The sequence below is a fragment of the Liolophura sinensis genome, chromosome 8, assembly GCF_032854445.1.
Source record: "Liolophura sinensis isolate JHLJ2023 chromosome 8, CUHK_Ljap_v2, whole genome shotgun sequence".
NCBI lineage: Eukaryota > Metazoa > Mollusca > Polyplacophora > Chitonida > Chitonidae > Liolophura > Liolophura sinensis.
Window position 1 is genome coordinate 57,876,655 of NC_088302.1, and position 14,136 is coordinate 57,890,790.

At 43.8% G+C, this 14,136-nt stretch overlaps 1 protein-coding gene across 1 annotated transcript in view; it reads right to left on the reverse strand.

Annotated features, from left to right (window-relative positions):
- The window catches only part of LOC135473007 (uncharacterized), a 161,361-nt gene that overhangs the window by 143,816 nt on the left and 3,409 nt on the right, over positions 1 to 14,136 (reverse strand). The gene's annotated exons all lie outside the window — the stretch shown is intronic.

The following is a 14,136-nucleotide window of genomic DNA, read 5'->3' on the forward strand; positions in this document are numbered from 1 at the left end:
AACCAGTGCAGACCCCTAATGCATACAACCAGTGTGGACCCCTAATGCATACAACCAGTGTGGTTCCCTACTGCATACAACCAGTGTGGACCCTTACTGCATACAACCAGTGAGGACTCCTAATGCATACAACCAGTGTGGACCCCTAATGCATACAACCAGTGTGGACCCCTAATGCACACAGCTAGTGTGGAACCCTACTGCATACAACCAGTGTGGACCCCTACTGCATACAACCAGTGTGGACCCCTACTGCATACAACCAGTGTGGACCCCTACTGCATACAACCAGTGTAGACCCCTACTGCATACAACCAGTGTGGACCCCTACTGCATATAACCGGTGTGGACCCCTACTGCATACAACCAGTGTGGACCCCTACTGCATACAACCAGTGTGGACCCCTACTGCATACAACCAGTGTGGACCCCTACTGCATACAACCAGTGTGGACCCCTACTGCATATAACCGGTGTGGACCCCTACTGCATACAACCAGTGTGGACCCCTACTGCATACAACCAGTGTGGACCCCTACTGCATACAACCAGTGTGGACCCCTACTGCATACAACCAGTGTGGACCCCTACTGCATACAACCAGTGTGGACCCCTACTGCATATAACCGGTGTGGACCCCTACTGCATACAACCAGTGTGGACCCCTAATGCACACAACCAGTGTGGGCCCCTACTGCATATAACCGGTGTGAACCCCTACTGCATACAACCAGTGTGGACCCCTACTGCATACAGCCATGTATAAGTGTAATGTCATTCTTGACACTTTCATCTGTTTCAATCAGACGGTTGTTTAATGACGTGGTCAAGAAATTTTCACTTATACGATGGTGGTCAGTTTCATGGGAGTAGGAAACTAGAATGCTCATGATAAACCACCAACCTTTGGCAAGTTACTTCGCCTACTGTGTGCATGTCACACCAAGTTTCATCTTAACATTCTAATCTTAAAATGTAAATATTCCCAAGAATGCGACTATCCTGACAATAATATTAGCAAACCAGCAGATGTATAGCTTTGTTGTCCTCAACCAAACACTGTTTTTCTTTTCCTGCCAATAAACTCTGTGGTACACATAGTTCAAGACTGGCCCAGCTAACTGAATCACCACAGTTATAAACATGTTGAAACAGCACAAACTGTTTGGCACAATGATCCCATGGCCAACAACAATTACACATGGAAATTAAACCTGCCTCAAGTTCCTTCAAAATGTAATTAAAATACAAACTCTGTATAAAGTCAGCAGTGCCAAGTGAACAGATCTAGCAGAATGTGTGGCAAAATTGTGAGTAAACACCGAATCAGAATCTGGAGCAAACAGCCAATCAGCACCTCTCAAACAATTGTCAGTGTTTCCTAAAACAAGCAAAACACACAGCCGCTGGCTACAAAGTAGTCCGAGGAGGAAGACAAACAACAGTGGCACAGGTATCTTCATGTTGGTTTTCTTTGACAAAAGTCTCTTTGTTAGGCTGTTGACGCCTTATTGCTAGAAGGTGTGTTGTCACCTTACCACTTGAGTGAAGTGCTAGAAGGTTGTGTTGTCACCTTATCACTTTAGCGAAGTGCTAGAAGGTGTGTTGTCGCCTTACCACTTGAGCGAAGTGCTAGAAGGTTGTGTTGTCACCTTACTATTTTAGCAAAGTGCTAGAAGGTGTGTTGTCACCTTACCACTTGAGCGAAGTGGTAGAAGGTGTGTTGTCAACTTACCACTTGAGCGAAGTGGTAGAATGTGTGTTGTCACCTTACCACTTGAGGGATTGCACAACTGAAGAAAAAATGCCACATACATGTAGCTCTAATCAAACATCCATTTAAAGCATAGTTCACTGTCATGTTCATAGCTTAAATGAAACAACCATGACTTCATATCCATGGCTTGAATGACTCAAATCAAACATCCATTTACAACAACAGTATTATCTAAGATCACAGTTTTAGTTGCTCAGCTTACGGAAATGATGGCATGGTCAACAACTCTGCTCTCATTTGTTCATCCATCCCAACACCAAACTCTAATTAAGCTGCTCAACATTTACATTAACAAACAATTTTATAATCCTTAATCACCTGTGTAAGTTTATCTACATCTACTTCAATCATGGAATGTTAAAATGTGAAAGCAACATAAAGTAGTTTACTAGTACCCATCCACAGCTTATTAGTATGCAGCACAAGTTTACAAATATGCAGAACAAGTTAACTAGTATGCAGTCCTAGTTTACTGATATGAAATCCGCTTTCACTAGTATGCAGCCCACATTTACAAATATGCAGTCCAAGTTTACAAGTATGCAGCCCAAGTTTACTGATATAAAACCCAAGTTCACTAGTATGCAGCCCACATTTACAAATATGCAGCACAAGATTTCAAATACGCAGCACAAGTTTTCAGGTATGGAGCACAAGTTGACAAGTATGCATCCCAATTTTACTAGTACGCAGCCCAAGTTTACCAGTATACACCCTATGTTTACCAATATGCAGCTCAATTTTAAATAATTGGAATCCTGCAATTCTCTGTCACTTAGCGTGGTGGTATGTGTGGCAGGATACGAAACCTGCAGTTCTCTCTTTGTCACTTAATGCCATGCAAGTGTGGCAGGATACAAATACAGCAGCCTGCTGTTTCTCACTTAAAGTACTGGCATGTGTGGCTGGATACAAATCCTACAGCTTGCTGTTTGTCACTTAATGTGGTGGTATGATACAAACACTGCAGCCTGCTGTTTCTCACTTAAAGTACTGGCATGTGTGGCAGGATGCAAATCCTGAGAGAAATCAAAAACCAACTACATCAGGTTTATATACAGTGTGCATCAAACATCACATCAGAGAGAGAAGTAGAGCCTGGACCAACCACATCAGGTACATCACACATCACATCAGAGAGAGAAGTAGAGCCTGGACCAACCACATCAGGTACATCACACATCACATCAGAGAGAGGAGCTGAGCATGGACCAACCACATCAGGTTTATATACAGTGTGCATCACACATCACATCAGAGAGAGAAGCCGAGCCTGGACCAACCACATCAGGTACATCACACATCACATCGGAGAGAAAAGCCGAACCTGGACCAACCACATCAGGTACATCACACATCACATCAGAGAGAGGAGCTGAGCATAGACCAACCACATCAGGTACATCACACATCACATCAGAGAGAGGAGCTGAGCATGGACCAACCACATCAGGTTTATATACAGTGTGCATCACACATCATATCAGAGAGAGAAGCCGAACCTGGACCAACCACATCAGGTACATCACACATCACATCAGAGAGAGAAGCTGAGCCTGGACCAACCACATCAGGTTTATATACAGCGTGCATCACACATCACATCAGAGAGAGAGGCTGAACCTGAACCAACCATATCAGGTACATCACACATCACATCAGAGAGAGAAGCCGAGCCTGTACCAACCACATCAGGTACATCACACATCACATCAGAGAGAGAAGCCGAGCATGGACCAACCACATCATGTTTATATACAGTGTGCATCAAACATCACATTAGAGAGAGAAGCCGAGCCTGGACCAACCACATCAGGTACATCACACATCACATCGGAGAGAAAAGCCGAACCTGTACCAACCACATCAGGTACATCACACATCACATCAGAGAGAGAAGCCGAGCATGGACCAACCACATCAGGTTTATATACAGTGTGCATCACACATCACATCAGAGAGAGAAGCCGAGCCTGGACCAACCACATCAGGTACATCACACATCACATCGGAGAGAAAAGCCGAACCTGGACCAACCACATCAGGTACATCACACATCACATCAGAGAGAGGAGCTGAGCATAGACCAACCACATCAGGTACATCACACATCACATCAGAGAGAGGAGCTGAGCATGGACCAACCACATCAGGTTTATATACAGTGTACATCACATCAGAGAGAAAAGCCGAGCCTGGACCAACCACATCAGGTACATCGCACAACCCAATAGAGAGAAGCCTAGCCTGGACCAACCACATCAGGTACATCACACATCACATCAGAGAGAGAAGCCGAGCCTGGACCAACCACATCAGGTACATAACACATCACATCAGAGAGAGGAGCTGAGCATGGACCAACCACATCAGGTTTATATACAGTGTGCATCAAACATCACATCAGAGAGAGAAGTAGAGCCTGGACCAACCACATCAGGTACATCACACATCACATCAGAGGGAAAAGCCGAACCTGGACCAACCACATCAGATACATCACACATCACATCAGAGAGAGGAGCTGAGCCTGGACGAACCACATCAGGTACATCACACATCACATCAGAGAGAGGAGCTGAGCATGGACCAACCACATCAGGTTTATATACAGTGTACATCACATCAGAGAGAAAAGCCGAGTCTGGACCAACCACATCAGGTACATCACACAACACATCAGAGAGAAGCCTAGCCTGGACCAACCACATCAGGTACATCACACATCACATCAGAGAGAGGAGCTGAGCATGGACCAACCACATCAGGTACATCACACATCACATCAGAGAGAGAAGATGAGCCTGGATCAACCACATCAGGTACATCACACATCACATCAGAGAGAGGAGCTGAGCATGGACCAACCACATCAGGTTTATATACAGTGTGCATCACACATCATATCAGAGAGAGAAGCCGAACCTGGACCAACCACATCAGGTACATCACACATCACATCAGAGAGAGAAGCTGAGCCTGGACCAACCACATCAGGTTTATATACAGCGTGCATCACACATCACATCAGAGAGAGAAGCTGAACCTGAACTAACCATATCAGGTACATCACACATCACATCAGAGAGAGAAGCCGAGCCTGTACCAACCACATCAGGTACATCACACATCACATCAGAGAGAGGAGCTGAGCCTGGACCAACTACATCAGGTACATCACACATCACATCAGAGAGAGAAGCCGAGCATGGACCAACCACATCAGGTACATCACACATCACATCAGAGAGAGAAGCCGAGCATGGACCAACCACATCATGTTTATATACAGTGTGCATCAAACATCACATTAGAGAGAGAAGCCGAGCCTGGACCAACCACATCAGGTACATCACACATCTCATCAGAGAGAGGAGCCGAGCCTGGACCAACCACATCAGGTACATCACACATCACATCAGAGAGAGAAGCCGAGTCTGGACCAACCACATCAGGTACATCACACATCACATCAGAGAGAGAAGCCGCACCTGGACCAACCACATCAGTTACATCACACATCACATCAGAGAGAGAAGCCGAGCCTGGACCAACCACATCAGGTTTATATACAGTGTATATCACACATCACATCAGAGAGAGAAGCCGAGCCTGGACCAACCACATCAGGTACATCACACATCACATCAGAGAGAGGAGCTGAGCCTAGACCAACTACATCAGGTTTATATACAGTGTACATCACACATCATATCAGAGAGAGAAGCCGAGCCTGGACCAACCACATCAGTTACATCACACATCACATCAGAGAGAGAAGCCGAGCCTGGACCAACCACATCAGGTTTATATACAGTGTATATCACACATCACATCAGAGAGAGAAGCCGAGCCTGGACCAACCACATCAGGTACATCACACATCACATCAGAGAGAGGAGCTGAGCATGGACCAACCACATCAGGTTTATATACAGTGTGCATCACACATCACATCAGAGAGAGGAGCTGAGCCTGGACCAAACACATCAGGTTTATATACAGTGTGCATCAAACATCACATCAGAGAGAGACGCCGAGTCTGTACCAACCACATCAGGTACATCACACATCACATCAGAGAGAGAAGCCGAGCCTGGACCAACCACATCAGGTACATCGCACATCACATCAGAGAGAGGAGCTGAGCATGGACCAACCACATCAGGTTTATATACAGTGTACATCACACATCACATCAGAGACAGAAGTCGCGCCTGGACCAACCACATCAGGTACATCACACATCACATCAGAGAGAGGAGCTGAGCCAACCACATCAGGTTTATATACAGTGTGCATCAAACATCACATCAGAGAGAGAAGCCGCACCCGGACCAACCACATCAGGTACATCACACATCACATCAGAGAGAGAAGCCGAGCCTGGACCAACCACATCAGGTACATCACACATCACATCAGAGAGAGAAGCTGAGCATGGACCAACCACATCAGGTACATCACACATCACATCAGAGAGAGGAGCTGAGCCTGGACCAACCACATCAGGTACAGCACATATCACATCAGAGAGAAAAGCCGAGCCTGAACCAACTACATCAGGTTTATATACAGTGTGCATCACACATCACATCAGAGAGAGAAGCCGAGCCTGGACCAACCACATCAGGTACATCACACATCACATCAGAGAGAGAAGCCGAGCCTGGACCAACCACATCAGGTACATCACACATAACATCAGAGAGAGGAGCTGAGCCTGGACCAACCACATCAGGTACATCACACATCACATCAGAGAGAGAAGCTGCACCTGGACCAACCACATCCGGTACATCGCACAACACATCAGAGAGAAGCTGAGCCTGGACCAACCACATCAGGTACATCACACATCACATCAGAGAGAGGAGCTAAGCATGGACCAACCACATCAGGTTTATATACAGTGTACATCACACATCACATCAGAGACAGAAGCCGCGCCTGGACCAACCACATCAGGTACATCGCACAACACATCAGAGAGAAGCCTAGCATGGACCAAGCAAATCAGGTACATCACGCATCACATCAGAGAGAGGAGCTGAGCATGGACCAACCAGATCAGGTTTATATACAGTGTACATCACACATCACATCAGAGAGAGAAGCCGAGCATGGACCAACCAAATCAGGTTCTAGAGAGAAGTAGAACATAGGACTTTTCTTATCACAGACAGGATCCTTAATGGCAGGGATTATCATTAAACCTCTCTGTTATCTAATAAAAGCAAAAAATTTTCCACCAGAGAATTTCTCATAAGACAAGTGGATAAAAAGATTTGGACTGAACAATAATGTAATAGACTGTCAGTTACTTTTCATAATTAAAACCTTAATTTGTACCAGTAATAGCTTGTACAAGAAGTAAATACTGTAAGAATCATTTATTGTAGTGTTTAGTATGTAAACATGTTTACTTTCCTAATTATTTACACCTGGTGAGTCATAATTTATAACTGCAATTAGCAATGAGGTTATAATATGCTGACATTTTTGTGTCGTGAAATATTATTTATTTTGATGGTTAAAGGTGTAAACTTGTTCTTAAATAGGATTTCTACTGTAGGTAAATTGTAATAATGGAAGTCTTGCCTTCTGTACAATCAATAACACTATTGTGAACAATTTATTTATTTTCTTCAAGGTTTTTCTTTATCCTGTTCAGATTTTGTACTTTTACAACATAATGTCACTTCTCATTAAAGTTGTTACTTGACATTGTAAAGTAGCAAGGTCATCTGATTCCACTAATCCGTTGTTTGTCCTGCAGAGGGGTGACAATACAGGGAGACTTTTGTAGATCAGTGTGATAGGGTTAGCCAGCAGGTGCCCTGATCGGGAGGTCAACACTCTACACACAATGACATCATCCTTCTGATCTACACCCTACACACAGTGCCAGCCGAACTCATCCAATGGAATGATAAACCCTGCCGTCTGAGCATATCTTGAAGTTGTACATATACGCCATTCAATGCCTGCACTAAGTGCCCCTGGATGAGAACAAGAACAGGTGTGTTGCAGCCATCCTGGTGTGCAGACTTAAAAGGGCATTGTGTTTCTCTAATACATGTTTATAAATGGAATAGGTGTCAAGGCTGGAGTTATCGCTAGCTGTAGGGAGACAAACAGTGAGGTGACTGACTGAACTCAAATGTTCACCTCAAAGATCAGGCGATATATCCCGGAAGAGACTGCTTCCAATATATCCATACACACAAATCCTACAAAAACTTTAGAATAGCCCAAATAATTATGTATTGCAAATATTACACTAATCTCTGAAAGTATCATTCAAAACCAAACATAAATTTTAAAAGTTTACCCATCACATGCCATTCATTATATGTCATGGACAGAAGATATGATAACAGTGTGGCCAGATTACAATATTCCTTAGCCATCATGGACAGACGATATGACAACAGTGTGGCCAGATTACAATATTCCTTAGCCATCATGGACAGACGATATGACAACAGTGTGGCCAGATTACAATATTCCTTAGCCATCATGGACAGACGATATGATAACAGTTTGGCCAGATTACAATATTCCTTAGCCATCATGGACAGACGATATGATAACAGTGTGGCCAGATTACAATATTCCTTAGCCATCATGGACAGACGATATGACAACAGTTTGGCCAGATTACAATATTCCTTAGCCATCATGGACAGACGATATGATAACAGTTTGGCCAGATTACAATATTCCTTAGCCATCATGGACAGACGATATGACAACAGTTTGGCCAGATTACAATATTCCTTAGCCATCATGGACAGACGATATGACAACAGTGTGGCCAGATTACAATATTCCTTAGCCATCATGGACAGACGATATGACAACAGTTTGGCCAGATTACAATATTCCTTAGCCATCATGGACAGACGATATGATAACAGTGTGGCCAGATTACAATATTCCTTAGCCATCATGGACAGACGATATGATAACAGTTTGGCCAGATTACAATATTCCTTAGCCATCATGGACAGACGATATGACAACAGTGTGGCCAGATTACAATATTCCTTAGCCATCATGGACAGACGATATGATAACAGTTTGGCCAGATTACAATATTCCTTAGCCATCATGGACAGACGATATGATAACAGTTTGGCCAGATTACCATATTCCTTAGCAATCATGGATAGACCATATGACAACTGTTTAGCCATCTTACACCATTCCTTAGCCACCATGGACAGTTCCATGACAACTCTTTAGCCATCTTGAGCCATGTCTTGAGCTATAATGGGAAAGATGTAATCGTTTATTACTTTTGAATCACATTCTGTTCAGTTAAGGTCTGTAACACTTGTCATTTTCAAACTGTATCTAATACCACTTAAGCTGAGGCTAGGGGCCGTAAAGGCTGCCATTCTCAATACATCTGCATGATGTCTTTATGAACAGTTGAAATCAAAGCGTGACTGAGATACCTTGTTTAATTGTTATTTGACCTGGAACTCATTCATTGACTACAAATTTGAACTTTGATATGAATTCATGCCTGGAATAACTGACTACCCGGCATCTGATGACTGCTTCTGTCTCATGTGTTACCAGCTTTATTTCTTATTTGTATAATTTCTTACATACCTTTGTCTTTGGGAGCTAGTGTTAAACGTGTTTTGGAAATGGGTCCTGCGATTATCGACTTGGAATGCCCTTTACGGACTAGGAATGGTATATGAATGTCGGACATGACGCTCATATTTAGTCATCATGGACAGATGATATGACAACAGTTTAGCCATCTTAAACCATTCCTTTGTCGAAACCCGCAGTGGTCTCAGCCAAATTTCAGCACTAGAATCTGTGCTATATTCAGAAAGTGTAATCCTTATTAACGATAATACTGTCATTCCTTTGTCATCAAGGACAGATGATATGACAACAGTTTAGCCATCTTAAACCATTCCTTTGTCATCAAGGACAGATGATATGACAATAGTTTGGCCATATTACACCATTCCTTTGTCATCATGGATAGTTCCAAGACAACTGTTTAGCCATCTTGCACTATGTCTTAGCCATTATGGACACATCCTACAGCATTCGCAGTATCTACAAAAGCACACATCCTACAGCAGTCACAGCATCTACAGAAGCACACATCCTACAGCGGTCACAGTATCTACAGAAGCACACATCCTACAGGAGTCACAGTATCTATAGAAGCACACATCCTACAGCAGTCACAGCATCTACAGAAGCACACATCCTACAGCAGTCACAGTATCTACAGAAGCACACATCCTACAGCAGTCACAGTATCTACAGAAGCACACATCCTACAGCAGTCACAGTATCTACAGAAGCACACATCCTACAGCAGTCACAGCATCTACAGAAGCACAAGTCCTACAGCTGTCACAGTATCTACAGAAGCACACATCCTACAGCAGTCACAGTATCTACAGATTTATTTATTTATTTGATCGGTGTTTCACGCCGTACTCAAGAATATTTCACTTATACGAAACAGCATGAACTGGACTTGAACTCACAGTGACCGCATTGGTGAGAGACTCCTGGGTAGAACGCTAACCAACTGAGCCACGGAGGCCCCCGCAGTATCTACAGAAGCACACATCCTACAGCAGTCACAGTATCCACAGAAGCACATACCCTACAGCAGTCACAGTATCTACAGAAGCACATCAGAATGAGATGTCTGTTGCTGTTCAGGTGAGTTTCCAACCTTGTTTGAAATAACTAAAAGTAAATGATTTGTCTTGTAAGATTTCAGTTAATTTATTCACTGAACAGCCAGTCAGTGATATGTTTGATTCAACTATGACACACATGTCCATCATGTTTTTCACATAATACTGTCCATGAATTATAAATACTATTTCAATGAACTCAATAAAATACTGCCACTACACAACAGGTAATGGACACATTCACACTGTAAACGTTCTGCGACAGAGAAAAGTTGGTACAACTGCCTCACATGAAGAAGAAGCTAGGATAGACCCAAATGATGAACTCTACAAGTTGGAGACAATAAGCATCAGTAGCATCTGGATGGGTGGATGATCACGCCTCCTAGAGTAGTCTCCCCTGATCCCAAACTATGTCACAAACACATCAAGTGCACTTTTTAGTCGCGAAGATGAAATTGTGTTTATGCACTTGAACTAGGTGATTTTCTAGGTGTGCAAAATTCTGTTTGCAGACACGAAGTAAGGCCCTTGGTGTGCTATACTGCACAGACTACTGTCAAGTACTAATTATTCCCTGGAATTTATTTTTGCGGATTTTCTCCATAAATATGTTCGTGGGAATTAACTTTCATGTATTTAAGAGAAAAAAATCTTAAAATTTTCTAAGATATGATAAGGCCGAAATTATTCAAGCACGTCAAACAGGTATCTCGGAAGGTTTTGCAGCAACCTGCGGATGGTCGTTGGTTTCCCCCGGGGTCTGCCCGGTTTACACCCACCATAATGCTGGCCGCCGTCATGTAAGTGAAACATTCTTGAGTATAGCGTAGACCACCAATCAAATAAATAAACAAGTATCATCATGGTGGCTTTAATACTCCTTTGTTTCGTGTGCTGTCATCATCGTGATCTGGATCAGAGATTAAAACTATGGGGGATGGATTATGACGACGTAAGAAGATAACTTTCGCACCTACTGTGAGCAGTACTCAAACAGGTGTCACTTCTTTTTGAATTATTGATGAGTACTTTTAAACACCTGGCAAAGTGACCTGTCACCTTTTGTGCAGTTCAACACCACACATATGAATTCACCATTATCGATGCCAATCACTCATGTTTTATCCAGCATCACGATAACTTTTGCATTGTTTTCAGTTTTAATCGGCCTCTGTGGCAGGTCAGAAACCGCAAACACTGCCGTAGCTGTCAAACGGCCAATGTGTTGTTGTACTCAATTCGCAGTTTGTTAGAAGCTCACTCATTGGACCACAGGAGAGACACAGTCAATGGGATAGCGTGTATTAGAGACACATTCATTTGAAGACAGCACGTGCTGTTGTCTACTTTTCTGTCACTTTACGGGCATAATGAAGATTGATCAAACTAAAGACAAATAAACTCCCACTTTGTCTTATACCCACCAAGCCTTCGCACTAGAGTTTGTATGTATTTAAACCATAATTTCCCTTCCCTGCTGTTAAAAATAAAAAAAATAATAATAATCTCAGTGCAACTCCCGTCACCCTGGCAAAGATTTCGCTTTCGATGTTTCTCGCTGGAATTATTTTTCGCGGCAAGTTATTGACCGCAAAATCCGTGAAAATTAAGTACTTCGCAGTATTTTTTCCAGGCCGAGCTGGGTGGTGAGGCTGTCGGAAGGGGCAGTAATGCAGTGCACTTGCAGGCCTATAGGTGATAACAGAGAACTCCGGCCTTACATGTGGCAGTGTGGCTTTCCAGTAAACGTTACCAGCTGTCTGGTGGAATAATGTACCAGGCTCTCCATCCAGTACATTCCTAGTGAGACCAGAAGAACATGATTCTTCTGTAGATATTATTTTCACAGCTGTTTTCTCTCATGCCAAGCAAGGCTACTCTCCTCACTGTGTCCTCTGGTAACTCTCTGACCACTGGTCAGTCTCCAGAGTTACCAGACCCTGAACAATTCTACAGATTTATAACCTGGTGTTTTCATGTTTTAAGTGGCACATGGAATGCTAAAGGCCAAACTGGTAATAGAAATAGGACTTTTCTGGGTACAAGAAATCCATGTTTGTGTCTTCTTTATTTTGACACACACTTGTGTATTGAGAACTCATTTATATAATAGGTAGTACTGTGTTTTGAGAAGTCATTTATATAATACATAGGTTAAAACACGACACCTTGACTAGCAGTTTATTACACATTAATTGTTAGTTACACTCCTGCAACCATATCACCAGGCACATGAATGTAACCACATGGCACAGGAATGTAACCACATGGCACAGGAATGTAACCACATGGCACATGAATGTATTAAACCACATGTTGCATATGTGTAACCACATACTTCTAAAACTGAATTTTTGTCACATTCACGAATCTGCTTTCTAGAAAGTGCCCTTCAACCTTGTCACCATCCTGTGCAGAGCCCACATGATTCCCTTGAAATCTACAGACATCTAGGTAAAGGCCAACTTCAGGGCGTTAAGTTATCTGTGTTTGCACAATCTCACAGCCGCCCTGCACTCAGTCCACAAAATTGGCAGCATTAGACACATGTATCAGCGTAACACTGCATGGTGTGCACAAAGCCGGATTATCACATGGCTTCGTAGGGCTCGCTAATACAGCAGTCGATGTAGGTGTTGTGTAGGTGCTGAGACAGGTGTGATTAGCACACAACCTCACTGGAGGAGCAACTGTTTTTCACCTCAACTTCTATTCACATATTTCTGTGGTGACTCTTGCATGTATGTGTACACTGCATCATACATAGGGCTAGCCACCCCTCCACATCGCCCCCACCCCACAGCAACCCCCATCCCAATAAGTACAGACCTCTCTAAAATCCAGTCATGCAATCAATTTGATTTTGACACCATCCTTAACAGCACAATATAACAATGAGATTACCATTCCATTTTTTGCTTTGACCACTTCAGTGGCCTATTGGTTAGAGCACATGCCTCAAAGACTGGAGACCTGGGATTAACCATGGGAGTCCGGTTAGAGCAAATGCCTCAAAGACTGGAGACCTGGCATGAAACACGGGAGTCTGGTTAGAGCACGTGCCTCAAAGACTGGAGGCCTGGCATTAAACATGGGAGTCCGGTCAGAGCACGTGCCTCAAAGACTGGAGGCCTGGCATTAAACATGGGAGTCTGGTCAGAGCACATGCCTCAAAGACTGGAGACCTGGCATTAAACATGGGAGTCTGGTCAGAGCACGCGCCTCAAAGACTGGAGGCCTGGCATTAACCATGGGAGTCCGGTCAGAGCACGTGCCTCAAAGACTGGAGACCTGGCATTAAACATGGGAGTCCGGTCAGAGCACATGTCTCAATGACTGGAGACATGGCATTAAACATGGGAGTCTGGTCAGAGCACATGCCTCAAAGACTGGGGACCTGGCATTAAAAATGGGAGTCCGGTCAGAGCACATGCCTCAATGACTGGAGACCTGGCATTAAACATGGGAGTCCGGTCAGAGCACATGCCTCAATGACTGGAGACCTGGCATTAAACATGGGAGTCTGGTCAGAGCACGCGCCTCAAAGACTGGAGGCCTGGCATTAACCATGGGAGTCCGGTCAGAGCACGTGCCTCAAAGACTGGAGACCTGGCATTAAACATGGGAGTCCGGTCAGAGCAAATGCCTCAAAGACTGGAG